Here is a 22,269-nt window from a genome sequence, read left to right as displayed (position 1 = left end):
CCCTTTGATACCGCTCGGTATCACCAAATGAAATCAATGTTTTATTGTTCGGGCTTTTCAACAGTGGCTGGCTTCGCTGAACATGACAAATCTCTCATAAGCTTCCTCTCAGTTTGTGTGATAAAGGTTCTATTAAAATGGCCTTTTTTTTTTGTCTCCTGTGCTAAAACTGCCTTTGCTTTATTCTGCTGGCATAAACCTTGTGAAATGAAAAAGGTAAAAAAAATGACAGACACAACCTGGCGCTGACGTCTGGGATGACTTTGCTGGTGAGTGTTGTCACCTCTCGCTTCAAAATTCTGCTTCTGCAGCACTGTACTGCAGGGATGATGCGCTAAAATAGCTTACAACAATCACAAACTGTATGTAGATGTCGCCGTGCCTCCCTGTTGGTTTATGCCATAGTTTGCACTATGGCATTATTTGCTGAGTATAACGTTATGGCTGTTGCTTTTATTTTATTTTTATGAATTTATAATATTTGGATGAGAGACTGCTAAGCTCTCAGCAAACCCAAAGTAGGTTGGCTAGCAAGGTGCAGCCATAGACTGTATGGACACAAAAACGTGCTAATTAGTGCTAAGTAAGTTATACACTTACTACTTCAATAATTTTACCTTGCTAATACAGCGTTGGCCCCATTTTGCCTTCAGAACGCCTTTAATTCTTCAAGGCATCGATTCAACAAAGTGCTGGAAAGATTCATCAGAGATTTTGGTCCATTGTGACATGCTAGCACATGCTAGCGTCACACAGTTGCTGCAGATTTGTCAGTTGCAGATCCTGTTCAACCAAATCCCAAAGGTAGATTGAGATCTGGTGACTGTAAAATCAATTTGAGTACAGAGTACTCATTGTTATAGTTCTGCTCTAAGTAGCCATCAGAAGATAGTTCACTGTGGTCCAAAGAGGATGGACATGGTTACCTACAATAACCCAGCCAACATTTATATGTGGGGCCCATATGGTTTGGAAATGGGCCGAAAAATGGGCCCCATGGTGATAAGTTGTTACTAAGGGCCAGAAATGTGCAAAGAAAGGGTTAGGGTTAGGCTACCCTTAGCCTTCTCAGAACTGAGGTTATGAAGAGTCTTTAAGGGCCTAGTCACACAGTAACTCCTGAAGAAACCCCTGGGGAAAGATGTGTATTCCCTGACTGGCTGGTTTCTGGCAGTCGTTATGTAAAGTTGGTTGCTGGTCCAAATTCTTCCTTGTGACTGATTTGCTCATTGGCAAAATGTTGCAGGTGCCCGTGCTTTGCATACAATGCAAACTCTCACCAACTACTAGTAGGGTTGCCAACTCCCTGAAAAATAAATAAGGGACACCTCGTGGCCAGGGCCGGGCAACCTAGTTGTCTTCACCCTTCCCAGTGTGGTAGCTCTTTTTTGTGTGTGTGAAATTATTTTTTAACCATTTGACTTGAATTTGATTTAAGCAGATGCATATTCTTTGTGATATGACCATATGGGAAACAAATGATCATTTAGCCATTTATTTTTAGCTCAAAATGACAACATTAACACAGTAAAACAGGTCTCTTTCTTAAACAGAAGCCTGTCATGCTTAACTTTTGAGAATAAAAGTAAATCTTTCTTTAAAAGAACTCTGTCCTGCTTAACTTAAAATTATATAAATTAATAGAAAGCAATAGAACGAAAAATATTCTTGTAACTGTGCACATTTAGTGCATTTAGTACAATTGGCTTCAGTTGAGGTATTATTTCAGCTTTTCTAATGCTAATCAGCTGCTCCTGTTTGTAAACCCGCTTGTTCCCATGATTACGCATCATAACTCATCATCATTATTCATCTATGTATTACTTTTATGTATTAGTCATCTATTTGTTGTAATCATCTATCCTTGCAGTTGTTTATTACACAAAATAAGTTATATTATCACACTTCTGGCCACATAGCGCTGATATTCACTGCACATGCCCATATTAACCTTAACCAGAGGGTTTAAAAAACAAACCAGTGTTTACATACCATATCTGCTTCTGCCGTGGCCTGGTGGACAAGAAATTGGTTAAGGGTTCCCTGAGCTTTCACGCCCCTCATGTTCTTCATGTGCCCACCATTAGAAGCATGCCTATGGAAAAAGTGCGCCGGCACACAGTGCAGTGCGCTTTATAGGTGTTATGGTGACCTTTTCCAGCCAGGTGTTTCCCTTTTCCCATTCCTCCCTGTGCTTTTGCAGCCTTTTTTTCTTTCTCTGAGCGAACAAACATTGCTGCTCTAATGCTGGGCTCACACTGTGCGATTTCTGGCCCATTTTGAGACGATTTTTGAGTCGTGCGACCGATTTGGTGATCGGCCCAATTTTGGCCTTCATCGTGCATCGTGTAGTATACGTGGGGTAACGAGAAGCGATTAACACCTCGAGCAGCTCCCGATCATCAATCGCTCGGCTCGCTCACACTGCTCACGCGCAAACACGTAAACGTCGGTGAAAAAGACGGAGCAGCACGGCTGTGCAGCGTGTGATCTGGACACAAGCGATGGAGGCACAACTTGTAGAACTTCGGAAAGCTCATCCGAGCCTTTTCGATGTGGCCTCACAAAATTATCACGACCACAACCAACCGTGAAAATAGTTGGATTTACACTGCTGCTCATTCACAGCTGCCTGATCAATGTTTTTCATTAGCAATTTAGCAAAGTTGATGGTGGTGGTGTGTCTGTGTGAGTGAAAGACAGAGCGACAGATTTTCTGTTATAACCTTCATGTTATGGAGGCACAGTGTGAGCACTCAGGTCGCATCAGAGCATCGGGCGGTATAGTGTGAGACCTGCATCGTGACCTACCAACTTCTAACCCCTGCGAGTCAATCGTGCAGTTTGAGCAGGAGCTGAATAACGTGACTGAAAAAATCACACAGTGTCTGTCCAGCTTTAGGTGTACTGTCGTCCGAGACCGCAGTGTCGGCGTTTGTTTCCCTGTTGACCATGCTTCTTGTTGTGGTCATCTGTTGTCTTCCGGTATTTTCTCCGCAAGCGACCTTTCCTCGACCAATGAGATGAGCGGTAATCTGAATTGTCATAAGTGTGCTGTCAGCTCATTGGTCACAAAGCAGGAGAGGGGCTGGGAATTATGTTTTCAAACAAAGCGTTAATTCCATTAACATTTATAGACTACTTTTGATTCTCACTGTATTACGGGACAAAGTGCGTCCCTTATTAGCTCAACACGGGACGTGTGCTTTTGTTTCTAAATACGGGACGATTCCGTTTTTTAAGGGACGGTTGGCAACCCTAACTACTAGCCAAGTGGTAGTAAAACTTAAAAGTTCAAAACGAGAAAGGGAAACCATTCACCTTGAAAGGAAAAGCTAAAGCTCAGCCAACATGTTTCAAAAGGCGTAACAACCAGTTTTTGCAGACAGCTCGGTATGTTACACAAACTACAGGCAACTGGAGGACTCTGCAAGTGATCAATGCAATAGATCTAGCCTAGCATAGCTTTAGTATAGCTTAATAAAACACAGTTGGTGGTGCCAGGGATTAATAACAAGATACTTATATTCTGTCATTACCCAGAAAATACCATATTAGAATAGAAAGATTAATTTCAAAATGAAAGTACTATAATGTTTGAAAAGCTATTTGGATGCTGTCAAACAAAAAGTGGTCAGAAGTTTTTTGGGGGTTTGGAAACCTCCTGTAGTTCGGCAATAGTAATAGCAGCTATGATGGTGGTGATAGTGCATGAACTCCCGCTCACCTTTCTGGTTGTCGCTAAAAACCTATTCATTGGCAGCGGGCGCAGATAGGACGGACACACACTCTCGCTCACTCTCATGCATGGCTCCCGTGGATCCGCTGGAATTGGTAATGACACAATCCATCTCTAACCTATTTCCAATTCAGCTCTGGGAAATGAGATAGGATGGTAATGGAATCTCATTGATCTGAGTTTGCTCTCATGTTTATGGTCCATAAGTATGAAAGTCATTTCTAATGTTCTTTCCCACACTGGATCTTTTTTGCATGCCATTACATTTATGCGAGGTTTCGGTCAGCATTAGAGTTGAGGGCAAAGTGCAAAATGATTTAATTTGGACTACCTTAAATTGTGTAATTTTAGAATTAATATTCAGCAAAAGGTAAAATGCTAACAAGCATGTGAGGTGTTTAAACACCCATAAGCTAGGACACATATATGACTTTTTATAGGTTTGTGATACAAAGTAAGATGATACAGAGCTAGCGCTAAAAGGGCTGAATGCAGTAAATCAAGTAAATCCCTTTAACTGGAATTGTGAGCAGTGGATAGCGGGAGCGCTGTAGTGTTGATTTTCCCCATGTTTGGGTCTTACATTTCAGGATGATGAAAAAGCTGCATAAATAAGAAACAAAGTGAATATTTTGTTTGACTGCTGTATTTCAGATATTTTTTCCCTTTGGTGACAATCAACAAGTTCCACTGCTGTTTGCAGTGACAACAAGCAGCGACTCTGTGACAGCACAGGCGGATTGATCTTCATATTTTCCTACAGTATTACCACATCTGACGCAAATCCAATCAGAATATCTAAGCTTAGCATGAAAAGATGTATGAGTCATTTTGCATGGCATGCATTTCACCTGTAATGTAACATCGTAGGATTGCCAAAATGTCACGTCATTAAGACTGGTACTGTATTTTATTACTGCATTAAAATTAATAAGGAACTGGAAAATCCTTGACAACTGTATGCCATGGTGGTTGCTGATGTGATTTAAAATGCAGGTTGTAATCTTGACTTGGCAGGATGTTGCAGTGGTCAGCACACCAAGAAGGTCCTTGTTCAGCTCCACCAGCTTGAGTCTTGCTATGCCTGTGGTTATTGTGTCTCAGTACTCCGGCCTCCTTCTACAGGTAAGTGTTAGGTTATTTCTAACCTGTCCATAGGTGTGACTGTGACATCTCTGCAATAGATGGGCAACCTGTCCAGATCGTACCCTGTCTTAAAATCTTTGGCAGCTAGGATAGGCTCCAGCACCTCTCCAGCCCTGAAATGGGTAAGCAGAAAGAAAATTGATGGTGGATGATTGTCATTTAGTCTTCACTGAATGCTAAATGTCAAATGGATAAATGCATACAAGTTAATACAAGTATGGAATAGAGCTAAGAAAAGTAGCATTCCCATGACCTACTTCAAAGAAGGTGCCATCAGAAGATGAGCCGGCCTTGCAGTCATAAAATCATGTGACTGCATGATAAGGAGAGCCCTATTACTTTGGATGTTTTAGCAGCTCCTCCGGATCATCCCAACCACCCCACACACACACACACACACACACACACACACACACACACACACACACACACACACACACACACACACACACACAGTACCCTTACCTTATCTACCTCACCCTCAACTTGCTTCAGTCCAAAACTATTATGCTACAGTCCATTCACTAATTCCAGCCACTCTTTTACATACTCATCTGCTTCATATTCTTGGCGAATGTGATTGGGCTGACCGCGCAAGACCGCAGCAGTAATGCTTCCCATTGCATCACAAAGTATCAAGCGAAGTGTGAAATTAACTGATGAGATGACGTGTCTCGATTGTTCCCTGTACATGAGGAGTGAAAAGAATGGTCCGCATCAATCCGTGAAAGGTATAGACAGTATAGTCTGTATTAAATATGGTAAAAAACCTCTTTGAAAACCATGTGGATGCGATGCTGGCTCTGCAGTTTTATCCCATGGACATAATACTATAGTGGAAATGTATGAATACTGTCTGGTAGTCCATTTTTATTGCAGTGCCAGCTGGAAGTCACTCTATGTTGTGTTACGGGGAGTTGGTGTAGGCGTGTTTGTACATAGATTTCATTGTTTACCCCTCTGCGGCCACCTTTTGGCTGCTAGTTTGGTGATGTTTGGGCGACTATATTATATATTCCTTCCAACCCAGCACTGCAATAACAGCGCAGCACTTTGCAATGCTACGCGGCAACAGCATTACCCCAGAGAGCTGCATTAAACATAACAAATCCTAACCTGTTGACAGTTGTTTTGTTATGACAAATCAGTTTCACATTCTGCAGCGCAGTGTAATTTAAAATGTGCTGGCTGTGTGCTCCTGCCACTCAAATACACACACGCACACATGCACATCGTCCCTAGATAAGTACAATCTGTTGTCCTTTCATGGTTCAAACCAATTTGTATACAAAAAGATAAGTGTGTTCAAATGGTCTCTATTGGCAGATTTGTCAGAATGGGAGGGCGGGGGGGTACCCCAGAGATTCAAGGACAGATGAATATATCTGAAAATATACAGAAGCATGTGAAGACTGTAAAATTGATGAATTTACAGTAATTTTACACTTTACAATTAAAGCCCAAAGCAGCTTTTCTCTCTTATGTAGAATATCTGAGATGTGTTGCTAAAATTGCACTTCTTTTTTTGTATTAAAATATCTCTAAACGTCTTTACGCTTATAGAAAGACACGTTTCACTGGTCCTGCCCACTTACAATCATACACGGCCCACAAGGTAAAATGAGTTTGACATCCCTGCTTTAACCTTCATCCATATGACAGCTTTTCCTCAACTACTTTTCTATTTTATTTTATTTATCTTCTCTGTGACTAATGACTTGCTATATCTACTTAATATAAAAAAATCAATGACATAAGCTACTTTTGCACACATCACTGCATTATCTGTGGGATGAATCGGAACACCAGTCAAAAATCACAGCTCAAAATCCCGACGCCTGCATGACCTCCCGTTATTCAGTTAGACCTTGTTTAATGAAGATTGTTCCCATCTATACGCTACTGGCAAAGTCTTGTTGGCTGTTTTAACTGAGCTCATCGATCCTGTTATGTTTAAGGGGCAAAGGTTAATGTGTTGCCCATCGATCTGAATCGGGCTTTTACATAACTCTGCAGGTAATGTGTTCAATAAAGCCCCGCAGGTGCCGCGTGCACCTTTAGCTCATTTTAGCCTGATATGCTGTTTTGGATCCAGTGCATGGCTTCAGGGAATTCTGCTGCTGACTTCATAGAGACTTCATACGCTCTAAGAAATGTACTGATGCGGCTGACATTTGTTGCATAAGGTTTCAAGCTGATTTGAGCCTTTTATAAATAACCAAGACTACTAATGAAAGAGAGGAATCACGAAGCAGAAGTGTTTCAGTGAATGTCTGTCTATCCACTGTGAGTCAGTGCCAGACAACGACCTTATGAATAAATCCAGTTGAGGTGGGTAGGGTATAACAAGAGTATAACCAAGATCAGCCAGCGTTTGCAATATTTTATTCAAGTAAGGACACTTGGATATTGATGTGGACGGTTTCTATTCTTAGGTGAGGCATTCAGAAAAGCTTGTTTGCGGTCACGGCAAGAGCACAAGAGTTCTCTCTTCAGTGAATACTACTCATACTGCAAATACACACTCATTGCGCTGCGGTTTGTATGGACAAGACTGCCATTGCTGACCTGTGATGCTGAATCCTTGACTTACCAAAGCTGGATATTACACTTTAATGTGTTTTTTAGTGCTTCGCTGGAGGATAAGCAATGCTGGTTTGAAATGATTTCCTGGATGGAAAATTAAACTGACCAACACCAAAACATCAAGCTGTAGGAAAACCTTTGAAACCGGCAAATCTAGTGAACAGATGACGGCACGGGATGTAAAAACTGTTATCACAGAAAACTAACTGTCAAGAATACAACATCAGATTGAGTTCTCTGTGGAGTCCTTTTCCCTATTACAGAAATGAATGGTTTCAATATCTGTGCAATGGTGTGTTAAGAACGAACGGAATATCATTAACAGGAAAAGAGGCTATTAAAACATTTTATTTCTCAGAAGACTTGGAAGTGAATCCTGCCACTGAGCAGAACTACTTTTGTTTACAGAAGTCATGCCATATTCACACCCCAACAACTGATCATAATTGAGATTATCATATTAAGTACTTGCAGATTTGATTTCATTAACAGGTACCTTGGATGAACGAGCAGCCGAAATTCTTTTGAATATGGTAACTGAAATGCAGGTTTGATGCCAAGCCAGGTCGCTGTAAAGATGAGGTATGGACATAATCCGGTCGTTAAGTGATGACGTGACGAATCCTACTTCCGGGCCTAAAGTAGTCTGCGTTTAATATGGCTTTTGTGTTGTTAACATGTTTAATGTTTTGTATTTTCTTCTATTTAATCTCAAAAAGCTCCTAAAACAGTCAGTGATCACTGTTGACCTCCCTCGGCTTTTATTACCGCTAATCGTTTATTTAAGCTCAGTTTGTAAAACCTTAGGATGTAACTACAGCCCAGCCCATGCAGCAGTATATGAATGACTAACCTCGTATTGTGGATGGATTATCTCAGTTGTTCTCCTGGCTGAAGTTTGGTCCTTTTACAGCATCCTGCCATGCGATTACATTTGTTCCTGACCACCGAGAACACTCACGTTAACTTTTATCGAGTGGAAAAAAAGTTAGCTTGTTTATATTATGCTAACATAACTGTGTCACTAGCAGTCACGTAGCACATCATTATATACCAGCTAGCCAAACTTCAGTAACCCTACAAACGTCACTGCTGTTTAGTTTTCTGTCTTCATTTATGTTGGAAGTGATAGCAGAGCTGTACGTTTTAATTTGTTTCCAAAACCCCGCAGTCAGGACATGCTATATTGTATTTAGATAGAAGCTAGCGAGCTAACTTCCTGCTAACTTCTAACTCCGTTAAATGTCATAAATTCCGTTTTCATGGATGCCTGGATGTTAAACTCAATTGTTACACCTAGTAGAGCAGAACGCTGATCATTTTATTAAAGATCAGTAATGCCATAGTGATCGTTTGATATGTGGACCTGCAGCGGAGTTTAGGCCCAGACACGGCTAGTGACGTCAGACTTAACGACCGGATTGGACCGACAACTGGTCAACAGTTACACTGCATATCTATATGCAGCTTGTGATGGTGCAATAGCTAATCTTCACCATACTGCAGGGCACATTAAGTTTGCTTTTAACATCTTTAGAACACGAGAACTTCCCTCATCCTCGTAGCTGAAGCTCTGAAAGTCTTTTCTCTATTTTTAAAATTAAAAAAAGAAAAATTAAATACAAACAAAAAAGCACTTCAAGAGAGCAAACCTCCACCAAGGCATCTTGTTCTCTGGGCAGTATTTACTTTTAAGGGATCAATATTATAATTTGTATATATTCATTTTGTACGTTAAGAAGGTTGTAGTGCCATAAAACAAGAAGAACACTTTTGCCCTGTTTAAACTCATTTTAACTTACAATTGACTGACATTTAAATGGTTGTCATTTGTTACTGTAATATACATAATAAAGCCATCGTAAAATAATGCAAAATCCCCACAAAGTCATGGTTTGCAGTCTCAGTGATTCCCTGATTATATATTAGGAACCTAACTAATAATTGTATGAGGGTTTTTTGGGGGTAATATACAATTTTTCATGCGTTTGAACCCCAAATTATTAAGAACAATAGAATTTACTAAATAAATGATACATTTTAATTAGAAATAAACATTAATTTACTAAATAATTCTTAACATAAATTCAGCTAAATTTTTATATAAAATATAATACTGTATACATTTTTTAGTACTGTAGTGAAAACACAAAGCAATAGTAGAAAAACACATGGCTTGGGATGGTGAAGTACCCCTGTGCTCAGAGGGGGGAGCTTTGTTTGCAGTCCAGCATTTCCACGTCATTTCCGTATGCAGCTATCTCGAGTGTCTTGCTGAGTTTTCTCATGTTTTTAATATTGTCTTTCCTAAAGCTCCAAGATGCCATTCATATGCATATTTAGGGTTTAAGCTATAAAAATAGGTATTTTTGTGACCGCATCCAAAATTCACAGTTTTTCCCAGTTCGTGGGTGCTCTAGTATACTCAAAAACATAACCGCCTTGGCAGAGGTAAAAATGATGAACTCATGAATAACCTGGATAACAGCTGGTATCTCCTTTGTTTTCAGAGCAGTTAGAAATATTGAATCAGATCTTACATCGCTAACTTATTCTGACTTAAGATTTCTTACCCATAAATAAACCCATGACCAAATATGACTTTGAAAGGCTGTGTTTCTCTGGCTAACTTTAATGTTCATGTTTCTTTGATTACCAGCTGTTAAACCATAATTGGCTTACCTGAAACCCTGATACAGATCCGGATCATCTCCCTGCCTGCTCCTACTCCTTGTAGACTATAGTTGTGATTTAGTGTCTGCTTTGTGGTTAGCATTAGCTTTAAGAGCTGTTCTCTGAGAAACTGTAATTTATTATGGAGGGAAACTGTGAAATATTTAAAATATACTTGTTTCTACAATAATTAAAACTGGCTATGTATTTCATATTAAACTTATGTAGGTGTAAGTTTCAAAAGTTTTTAATGATCTGATTTAATAGGATTTTTAAAGAGTACTGATCAAATTAATAAAGTAAACGTGCAAATTATATTAATCGTGAATTATTTAGCTTTTGTTTCCTGCACACGGGAACAAAATTATTTATTATAATGAACTGCCATAACATGTAGTTGGTTAAGATTTTTATTTTTATTTTTTGCTGCTTGTGGGAGGGGAATGTTAAACCAAGAGAATCTGTAAAGCCGAATACATTATCATTTCGAGTAGGTGGTGAAAACCCCGTCTCTTACATTATTATGAGACACAGAAAAACACCTGTTGCTGAAATCAGCGAGGCTTGCAATTTAATTTTATCAGCCCACAAACAATCACTCATTAGGAAGCTGGAATGATGATAGAAACCAGTCAGCTGTGAAGCTCTGCATTCGGGGGGCACAGCACATAACAAGAGAGTGCTTTTTTACATGGGGGAGGAACCCGTTTGGCTGAATCCTCTTTGGCAGGGCTGCCCTTGTGGCAGCAACACTGGTTATTCACAGCTAATGTCATGGTCTTTAATCTTTTTAATACCTAATGAAAAAAAAAGAAGCAAATATATGTCCAACATCAAAATTCCCAGAATAATTAACTCGGCACTTACTATTTAATCAAACAAGCATTTGAAATGAACTCAGCAGGCCAACTGTTTTGCAGACAGATACGGGATAAATGCTTGGCTTTCCATTATTATGCACCTCCCAGATGGGATTTGCCTTTGGCTGATTGGCAGATGTTTAACAACTGGGGCCCAAGTTCAAATCTAATATAGCTGAAGCTTCTTTGTTGTTTAGTTTGTTAATAATAAAGAACACCTTTGATTCTAGCCCAGTGTGAAAGCTCGTTTTTATACTTTTGTATATGAATTAATCCAAAAACACAGTCTGGAAGACCTTTGGAAGTCTGCTGATGATCAGCTAATTAGCTTCGGGGTCTTGATCGGTTCTCCATATTGGATTGTTAGGATGGTGTTGATAAAATTACACATGTACTGCACCAGGTTACTTCTTTGATTTTAAAGAGACTTCAAGATGCTCCAGATCAATCTGACATTAGACCTAAAGTCATGAAAATGAATAGGTATTAACTATGATAATGGTAGCACTTTCTATTACAGCTCGGTAATAGAGGGGTAACAGTAGGGTAACAACGAGGAAACAAGATTATACAAATGTGGTAATTTAATAACCTAACGCTTCTTTAAGTTAATTTTAATAGGTTATCAATATGTTACCACTTTATTACAGAGCTGTATTTCAATATTATTACCCCCAGTTTTTGGGCTCTTATTATCCTGTTAGATAGATTTCGGGGTAATATTACTCAACTGTAACCATTGTTGCTACCATGATATTACTTGGATGTTACACGGTAATTGCTTTGGTAATTGCATAGTAATAACCTAGGAATTACCATATTATTACAATCTCCCCCCCCCCCCCCGTTACCTTATTATTACCTCTGTATTACTGAGTGCTACCAGCACTATTAATCCGTGGATAGTGGAAAAAAAACAACAGTGTGTCTTTCAGGTATCATTTAAATTATTGATTAGTGCTTGCAGTATTAAAATCATCCGACCCTTCCCAGTGGGGCTCGCTCACTGTTTCAAAGTACAGCCTGCCTCAGTGTAATATCTTCCTGCTCTAGGCTCACTTGACACCCACAAAGAGACAGCTGCACGTCCTTTGAATCTGCTGAAAAACACAAGTACACACAAACACTAAAGCGGGGTCTGTCAGTTTCCCTTTAGTTACTTGTGACAGCAAAATAAATACATGAGCTCTCTGTAATCTGAGCAGGGCGACTTGCCTGATTTCTCCCTCAAACACACAAACATACACAGCCCTCCCTGAAACGAGTCTGCGTGGCTTTTTCGGTGAAAAGTGGAGTCAGACTGAGCAAACTGCATGGAACATTTAAACTGTTGATATTGTGGCTTTGAAGTGCTCTGGATGAAGTAGCAGAATGGAAAAACGAGATTTCATAATGAAAGTCGAATCAGTTATAGTTTCTATTAAACATGCTGTCGTTAAAAGAGAGTTAATGTATGAGCCACACGGCAGCTCTTGAATATTAGCAATGGAGGCTGGGAGCAGCTCTTTCAGCTCATTATTGTTGTTCTTAGGTTAACTACAATATCACAAATAGCGTAATCAATCCTCACCATTGAAAATTAAAAGAAGTAATAGAACTTTAACCATTTAAGTTTATTTAATCACGTCGTCGCATTTACAATAGATGAAAAGACACCCTCTTATCCTGCTGAGTTTTAAAAGTGAGTTGTTCGCTTATTTTCTGAATAAATAAACTGTATTCTAATGTGTCTGAAAAAATAATAACGCTGTAAAAAAGAAGTCGGTGGGCAGCACGGTGGCACGGTGGTTAGCACCGTTGCCGCACAGAAAGAAGGTCCTGAGTTCAATTCCAACATCAGGCCGGGGTCTTTCTGTGTGGAGTTTGCATGTTCTCCCCGTGTTTGCGTGGGTTCCCTCCGGGTACTCCGGCTTCCTCCCACCATCCAAAGACATGCAGCTTGTGGGGATAGGTTGATTGGATAATCCAAATTGTCACTAGGTGTGAATGAATGTGAGTGCGACTGGTTGTCTGTCCCTGTGTGTTGGCCCTGTGACAGACTGGCGACCTGTCCAGGGTGTACCTCGCCTCTCGCCCTATGACAGCTGGGATAGGCTCCCGCGACCCTGAAAAGGATAAGCGGAAGCGAATGGATGGATGGTTTAAAAAAGAAGTGCAGTGTCTAATTTTGAGAATATTTCCTAAGATGAGTTAAAAAAGGAACAAATCCTTAGTTGGGATTCTTTTATCACAGATTACTGGATCCATATAATAGTAGACAGTCGTGTTGACTTTGGACTCAGTAAAACACAGTAGACCAACACCAGCAGATGACATGGCATTACATACTGACAAAACTTCACACTGGATTTCAAGCATCTTGGATTCTGTGCTTCTCCACTCTTCTTCCCGACTCCAGGTCTCAATTTCTAAATTAAATGCAAAATTTACTGTAGCCTGGAAAGAGGATTTTGGACCACCGAATAATAGTATGGTTCTTTTTCCTCTTTAACCGAGGTAAGGTACTTCTGACGTTGTCTCTTGTAAAGGAGTGACTTTATTTTAATGCAACAGTTGTAGCTCCTTTTCTGAAGATATCTGTGCATATTGGCTCTTGGTGAACTGACTCCAGCCTCCTTCAGGTTCGTGAATTTACTTTTCTTGACATTCCCTTCAAGGCTCAAACCATCCCTATTTCTTGCGCACTTTTTGCTAACACTCCTTTCCCTTCTACTCAGCTTTCCATAAATCTGATTCAAAACAGCCACTCTTTTGTGTTTATGTGTTTATGATGGTCACGTACCGAGCCCAAGAAATACGCAGTATTTATGGAGAATAATCTGTTCAAACCCAAAATGAAATATTCTAGTAATTTCAGTTTTTTGATTTTCATGAGCTGCAAGAGTTTGCCTTGAAATTCCACACATCGGCACACTGGATTCTCTCAAATATTGATCAATTAAATTAAAAACAACGTTGACAATATGAATTTAGCAAAAACACGAGGAAGACTGAGGCTGGCTATCCAAGAACTGGTCAAATGTCAACTGTTTTAGTGGTTTGGTGTCACAATCAACACAAAACTACAAATGACTGCACATGTATTTCCTGTTTGTCCACATTCCATAAAGTGCCTTGAGTGCTCAGGTAGACTGGAAAAGCGCTGTATAAGAACCAGTCCATTTACCATTTACCATTTAAAGCATGGCAATATTTCTAATTTTAAAAAATGTAGGTTATTTTATTGCCACATCTTCAACACATGGACCTTTTGAGTCAAAAACCTCGGATCAAATTCCATCTACGATGCCGATCACAACAGCCGCTGTCTGACATCCAAAATCCATCGTATTTTCAATTGTCCCCGCCAATCATCACAAAAGAGGCAGCCTACAGTGTGGCTGCGTGGTGGTCGATTGAAAGTGTAATTTCTAGTAATATGAGCCCCAGCGGTCGAGAAGAAATTGCCTTGTCTAGATTTCTGAGCAAATGTGAAGTAAAAATGGATGCTCTATTCCAACTAAGTAAGATGGGAATTACAGTGGGCAAATAACGTTGCCCTGAGGTTAGGAAGGCCTCATTGGGCAAACCATATGGGAAAGGGACACTTAAAATATGTGCTTTCTATTGCCTTCCCATACTTTTGACAGCATGTGCCCTCTCATCTCAAAATTAATTGCCAAATAATGTGCATTTGAAAGATGGTTTTACTTGACAGCAAAGAATAAATATGTTTAAAGTAAAACAGCTACGATTGTGTGTAACTTAGGCTGGGCTGCTTGATTCATCCGTTTAAAAAACTACCAAACTACATCAGGGCAAGTTGTAAAACTTTCTACAAATCATTGAAAAAGGAAGAAAAATAGACATAAAACTGGAAGTTCCATCATTCAATATAACAAACAGTATTAAAAAGACATTTTCCTGATAAATACAGTAAATTTAGCTGTACTTCAACCCAATATTTATTTGTGAGTTTTGTATAATAACATTTTCATGCTAATTCCTGCCGACGAATTGGGTTTGGTTGAGTTTTTAGTTGTTAAGATTAATCTGAACATTCTAAAGTCATTTAACAACCCAACTGCTTTCAGCAACCCCAAATGTGGTCTTTGCAGATTTCTTCACAAATGGCTGTTGTCAAAATAATGGCATTCAGATTAAGACTTTCCATTTGTTTCCATGAGTGAGGCTGTGGCTGAGCTAATAAATAGCAGTCAGATTCTCCTCTCCAAACGCTTCATTGCAGTGCGTGCGCTCTTGAAGAATTTGCCTGTGCGGTTTTCTTTATTGCTTCATATGTTTCTATCGTTTTCGGAAAAAGGTATGTAGTGTGGTGGCATGACTCATCCACGGTATTGAAAGTATTCTTGATTAAAATCTGAATTATGTAGTAACACTCATTACCTCATGTACGGCAGGTGGCTGGAGCAACTTGCATAAATCGAGGCTGAATAAAGGCAGCGCCGCTTAAGAGAAATAATATTCTTGTTTACTAGTTCGGTTCCAGCCTTTGAGAAATGTAACAGCAGGTAAAAATCTCTAAAGACTGAAGTGCTCTCTGCAGCTGGATCCACAAGAATATTTCACATGAATAAACAGGAAATCATCTCATTTCAGTTGGTGTAAGCCCCAGGAGTAGATTGAGCCAAACCAACTAGTTACATGATTATAAAAAAAATAAAACAAAAGTAGAGTAGAGAGAAAGTGGGGCTCTAGACATCCATTTTCTGCTGCCTATTTGGATGTGAGCCTAAAGGGCAGTAATCTATGCAGTAACGCACAGATCTTCATCTCTTCAGCCACCAACTCCAGCTCTCAAACACCGATGTATTTCCAGGCCAGCTGAGAGATATGTTTTCTACATGTTCTGGGTCTGGCCTAGGTCATCCTCCTGGCAGGACAATGACCTCACCGAGGTGGCTTCCAGGGGGCATTCCAGTCAGATGGCCAATTCACTTCAACTGACTCCTTTCAATGTGGAGGACTAACGGTTCTATTCTTAAGTCCTTAGCGCTGGCTGAGCCCAAACACCCTTCAAGGAGACAAATTTCTGCCTATTGTTTAAATCAGCGGTCCCCAACCACGGGCCTCGGACCGGTACCGGTCCGTGAGTCGTTTGGTACCGGGCCGCGAGAGTTGAGGCTCAGGTGTGAAATGTATGGTTTTCAGGGTTTTTATCGGTTTTCAGCATTATTTTGTTATCGTTTTTATCGTTAACTCGGTTTTCCTTGGTCTTTTCACGTGTGTTATAAACAAATCTTCTTTTTTTCGGTACCGGTACTGGTTTTATTTTGTTGTATTTATACGCGACATCTTAAAGGCCGGTCCATGAAAATATTGTCGGGCATAAACCGGTCCGTGGTGCAAAAAAGGTTGGAGACCGCTGGTGTAAATGGTTAATAGACTGGTTCTTATATAGTGCTTTTCTACTCTACTTGAGCACTCAAAGCACTTTATTCAACATGCTTCGTTCAGCCATTTACACCAATCCATACAAGCGCTTTTTCTATGCTTAAGTGCTCAAATGGATGCGTCAGAGAGCAGCTTGGGGTTAATATCCTGAGGTTGCGTGTTTGTGACACTGCCTCATATTTGCATGGACTGTTAGAACATGTGTATTATGTATTGCCAGCTGTGTCTGTGAAGGTTCTCAGTCATCCAGGTCATCGTAGTCAAAGGAGCTTGCAAAGAAAAGCGTCTGGACTTCTTTAAGTTGCTTGAAGACGTTTCACCTCTCATCCGAGAAGCTTCTTCAGTTCTAAGGTCAAATGGTGGAGAGTCCCAGATATAAACCTAGTGGGAGTGACCCCCACAGAGGGACAAAAGGACCCCCCGATGATCCTCTAATCACCTGAACCAAGGTGTGAAATTGGGTGTGGGACCCAATCAGCCAGAGTTTCGGGTGTGTTCATTGTGAAACCTGGCCCCACCTTGTCATGCGAAGGTGGGGCCAGGTATGCTGTACAGGTCATGCACTGTACAGCATACACCACGTTGTTAAGTTAACACAAACTTAACAACGTGGTGTATGCTGTACAGTGCAGCGAGGAATGCTCAGACCTCTACATTGGAGAGAACAAACAGCCACTTCACAAGCGCATGGCACAACACAGAAGAGCCACCTCCACAGGACAAGACTCAGCAGTCCATCTGCATCTTAAGGATAAAGGACACTCTTTCGAGGATGCCAATGTTCACATTTTGGACAGAGAGGACAGATGGTTTGAAAGAGGAGTGAAAGAAGCCATCTATGTCCACTGTGAGCGACCATCTTTGAACAGAGGCGGGGGTTTACCACACCAACTCTCTGCCATCTATAATCCAGTTTTGAGATCCCTTCCCAGACGCCTTAACGCCCACTCACATCCTGGGCCATCTGACCTCAGGAATTCGCATGACAAGGTGGGGCCAGGTTTCACAATGAACACACCCGAAACTCTGGCTGATTGGGTCCCACATCCAATTTCACACCTTGGTTCAGGTGATTAGAGGATCATTGGGGGGTCCTTTTGTCCCTCTGTGGGGGTCACTCCCACTAGGTTTATATCTGGGACTCTCCACCATTTGACCTTAGAACTGAAGAAGCTTCTCGGATGAGAGGTGAAACGTCTTCAAGCAACTTAAAGAAGTCCAGACGCTTTTCTTTGCAAGCTCCTTTGACTATTGCCAGCTGTATTTTTGTGGCATTGTCAGGGACCAAGCAGTAAAGCATAAAGGACACAGGTGGTTTTAATTCAAAACGGGTTTTATTGACCCAAAAATATGAAAATATATTTAACAAAGCCAAAACTTAAACAGGCAGACCAATAAAAGAGGTCAACTCAATAGACTAAACTCAAGATAATAATTAACAAAACCTCAAACAAACATATTGTAAACTGACCTGCTGAAATGACACACAGGGGGACTTAAATACTGGTTTAGCTAAACCAAATGACACACACGGGGGAAAACAAGATGGCTGCCATATAACCAACTAATACAAAACATTTAAACAAACATGAAACACCCCCCAGGCAATGAAGCATGTGGTGCAATCCAATTAGGCTGTCAGTAGTACTTTAGGTCTCCCAGCCCTTTGCCACACCTTTTGCCAGACAGGAGGAGACACCAACCCCCAGGTAACTCAAACAAAGAAAGATGTATTAATATAACATAAAACAGAACTTTGACCTTGCAAGGTTAATATGTGTGCACGCCATATAAACATTGGAAGGTGTGATGGAAAAATGAATACATTTAATAAAGAAACGATATTGAACAATAAATAAACTAAAGTGAATCAACGGGTGGTGAGGTGTGGAGCTTACCATGTGTGGCATGCCATCACAGGCATGGTCTGCTTTAAGACTAAAAATTCTTTATCATTGTTTCAAAGTGCATTGTGCAAAATCAACAAAAGCAGGCAAAGGCCAAAAAATGTCCTGTTTTTAAAAATGATTTGTGTGAGGAGTTAGTGGAAGACCATGTAACTCTAGGGCAACACAATCTATCCATTTAGTGGGAGGATGACACAGTCCAAAGACTAACATCACTGTGATACAGCACTTGCCTAGTCTGTATGATATGATCCAAACAACTCTTTCTTCTGGTTAAATTTGCAATGTTTCTATTATTTTCTATCCAAGGTTACTTTCAGACTGTTTAGTCACTGTCCAGAGGCTGAGTCTCGAGCCACGGGCAGTGGTGTTGATTTATTTAACACTGAGCTGTGTGAATTTAGATTTATAGGTGTATTTATGAAATTAAAAACCTCTGAAATTCAAATAAAAATTGTCTTATCTAAAGGCATCCACAGGCAAGACATTTCATGGGAAATTAAGGAAACAGGAAGTGAAGTATTATAATGACCTCAAGTCATGTGTTCACGATTTATCATGGAGATTAGAATCATTAGCAGCGAGAGCAACGACGGCGAGATATGCGGAGGAGCAAATGGTAAATTCCAGTCCAGCAAATGGAGCAGGGACACAATCATTTGAGAGAGATATCAAACAGGATCTATTCTATCATGGAAAAACCTTAATATGTGTTATTCTTGGATGCTTTTTTTCCCCTAAAGCGACCAGCTGGATACATATGAGATAAATTGTCTTAAAGTGCTTTCTTTCAACTGCCAAAACCCAGTCCCTAGATTGGAAAACATTTTGAAAATTGATAAAGTGCAGTTATTTCCCAGTGCAATGACCCTTTTCAAAAGAACATCTCCGGGTGTCCCTCTCAATTAACATTTGTCCTCCTGATACCAGTGACAAGTTGTCACCCAAGGGGAAAAAAAAGTTAGTAAAGGAAGAAAATGGTTCTGTCCTCGCTTGCCTCCAAGGATCAAAAAATGCTACAGACAGTTTTTTCCCTTTTCATAGCAAACATACACACTTTCCCTCTCCCTGTCCTCTGCCAGATAGCCCTGAGGCTGCCAGAAGGGAAGCCATTGATTATTTAGCTCACAAGATTTACTTTGTGATGTTCTGAGTGAACATATAGCACGGGAAAAGACTATCTGACTAGAAAGATACATGTTTACCTCTTGGGTGCGATCCATTAAATATGGCGCTTTGATGGTGTCAGTGCGACGGACTCCACTCCATTTCTCCTCAAGTCAATCACAGCAGTGCAGACACAACAGCAGGGGACGCGCATTTCTCTTCTGGAGAGCTGGAGCTGGGATAAATTGTAGTTTAGTAAAATTATAAAGCTTTACAATAAGGCTTATCAACATTTCAACATGGGTAGGGACACAGTTGTTTTCCTTTTTTGTGTACTTTTACTATGGACACTTGTATTATGAGCCACAAGTCTGACAAGTACAGAGATTCATTGCATTGTTGCCACTAGAAGCTAGTTATTACTCCAGAAAAAGTATATATTTTTGAGCTTTTTCTGCTCTCAGCCATTACCCAACGAAGACTAATTGATCCCTGCAGATGGCAGACAAGGCAATAGGTTATAAAGCCCAGCCACTTTGCTTTCTCACAACTTGCTATCACTTTCCTCCCAAAGTGCCATCAGCAGGCGCTGGGGGAAAAAAAAAAATCGGGACATAATTTGAGGCAATACATCTTTGCAGACGGCTACTTCTGTCATCTTAAGTGGACAAAGGCAGAAGAAGAAAACACCAAGAGCCAGTTGTGAGATTCAGACTGAGAGCAGCTCTCTTAGAGCCATTGTGAAAATGTGCAGTGAAGAATAGGAGGCAACACGTGAAAGCAGCTTTATAAAGCTTTTAACAACTGACTTCTTAAAATTGTGGTTATCTACCACGGTCGCCTAAAACAAGCCTCTGAATGACTTGTAAAGCATACGCAGGACATTATGTTAAGTATTATGTGAGTCACTCATTTTCTTTTTTTTTTGCAATAATTGTTCTGTATGTTCATGACAACCCAGAATTCATCTCGTGTCTGAAATGTTAAAAGTGAAACGGGGACAAAGTAAGCACGTGTTTAATTAGTACTTTCCTCACTCGGGCTGATTAAAATCGTCAGGGTGTTGGCAGTCAGCTGACGCATTATCAACATTTCTTGTGAGAACTTCATTTCATACTTTTTCACGGACCAGCTGATAAGGGTTTGATTTTCAAAGATGACTTAATGATAGGATGGGATGATGGGTAGAGGGGGAGCGAGAGAGAGAAAGAAAGATGTTTCCCTGGAGATGGAGACTTCTGGTTATCACACAGAAAAATGTAATTGAGATGAGGACTCTGTATAGATGTCAAGTTCCCAACACACAGCTTTTTCCTCCCTATCATCTGCATGTAGGGACATGTCCATCTTGTCACAAAAATACTCAAGGAGATGAAAGGATGCTTGAACACTTTGTTACTTGTCACCTGGTATAACTCTTATACATCTTTTGAGCTTTTATTACTAGTAGTTGGTGAATAAAGGGTATTTGCATCGAATCGCTGCATATGACTATATGCCACTGGTGTCTCCTTGGGTATTAGTGAGACCCATCTCACGCCCACTACATGCATGGCTGTAAAGGAACCCTTGATGCGACATTTAAACATGCTGTGTAAGCATCATATTTCAAAGTGCAGGGTTAAAGGGGATAATCTTTCATTTAAACCACAATGTTTTCCTTAACCTTATTACCGAGACGTTTTTGGCGCCCAATCCAAACAGCAGTCTCCTGGCTGGCAAACTTGTGATTTAGTGCACCTCCACCCCTACATCTTCCAAATATTGACTTTGTCGCTCTTTAAGCTGTTATCTCTCGGCAGCCGAGGCTAAGGTACACCTTGTGTATACACTGTTACCACTGTTGGGGTAAAACAAAAAGTAACGTCTTATACTTTTTTAATAAAAGTACATTATGTATTTAGTCTATGTGGAATGTAAATCAATACAGTACTCGTTACATTTCTTTTGTGCTATTGTGTGGCGTTGACTGAGAGGGGGAAAAAACCTTTTTGTAAAGATATACCCAATATCTTAATTATACTGTTTAAATACAGTATAACACAAGCCAACAGAAAAGATGTGAACCAGCTCAAAGAGCATTTGACAGAAGAATGTGCCCACTGCAAAAACAGGTCAGGGTACAAATGGAGGGTATCCAAGCAACAAGCTTTAAAAGTGTATTGGGTCAAAATTCCATTTCTGCTAGCTTAGTGTTAGCGTGCTATCTTTACAGATCCAAATAGTGGATCTGCTGTTTCCAACCAATCCGGTCGTTAAGTGATGACGTGACGAATCCTACTTCCGGGCCTAAAGTAGTCTGCGTTTAATATGGCTTGTGTTGTTAACATGTTTAATGTTATGTATTTTCTTCTATTTAATCTCAAAAAGCTCCTAAAACAGTCAGTGATCACTGATGACCTCCCTCGGCTTTTATTACCGCTAATCATTTATTTAAGCTCAGTTTTTAAAACCTTAGGATGTAACTACAGCCCAGCCCATGCAGCAGTATATGAATGACTAACCTCGTATTGTGGATGGATTATCTCAGTTGTTCTCCTGGCTGAAGTTTGGTCCTTTTACAGCATCCTGCCATGCGATTACATTTGTTCCTGACCACCGAGAACACTCACGTAAAAAAAAGTTAGCTTGTTTATATTATGCTAACATAGCTGTGTTGCTAGCGGTCACGTAGCACATCATTATATACCAGCTAGCCAAACTTCAGTAACCCTACAAACGTCACTGCTGTTTAGTTTTCTGTCTTCATTTATGTTGGAAGTGATAACAGAGCTGTACGTTTTAATTTGTTTCCAAAACCCGCAGTCAGGACATGCTATATTGTATTAGATAGAAGCTAGCGAGCTAACTTCCTGCT

General features: G+C 40.3%; 1 long non-coding RNA gene across 1 annotated transcript; it reads right to left on the bottom strand.

Moving 5' to 3' along the window:
• Window positions 1-4,382: 4,382 nt before the first annotated feature.
• On the bottom strand, window positions 4,383-22,002 carry LOC143417093 (uncharacterized). The gene is made up of 3 exons (XR_013097315.1): window positions 21,917-22,002; window positions 19,511-19,647; window positions 4,383-4,998 (listed from the first exon to the last, which is right to left on the bottom strand). It is a non-coding gene; the product is annotated as an uncharacterized LOC143417093 (long non-coding RNA).
• Between the last annotated feature and the right edge of the window lie 267 nt (window positions 22,003-22,269).

This window comes from Maylandia zebra, linkage group LG3, assembly GCF_041146795.1.
Source record: "Maylandia zebra isolate NMK-2024a linkage group LG3, Mzebra_GT3a, whole genome shotgun sequence".
NCBI lineage: Eukaryota > Metazoa > Chordata > Actinopteri > Cichliformes > Cichlidae > Maylandia > Maylandia zebra.
Note: the sequence above shows the minus strand (reverse complement) of the source record. Positions and strands in the feature narration are given on the sequence as shown.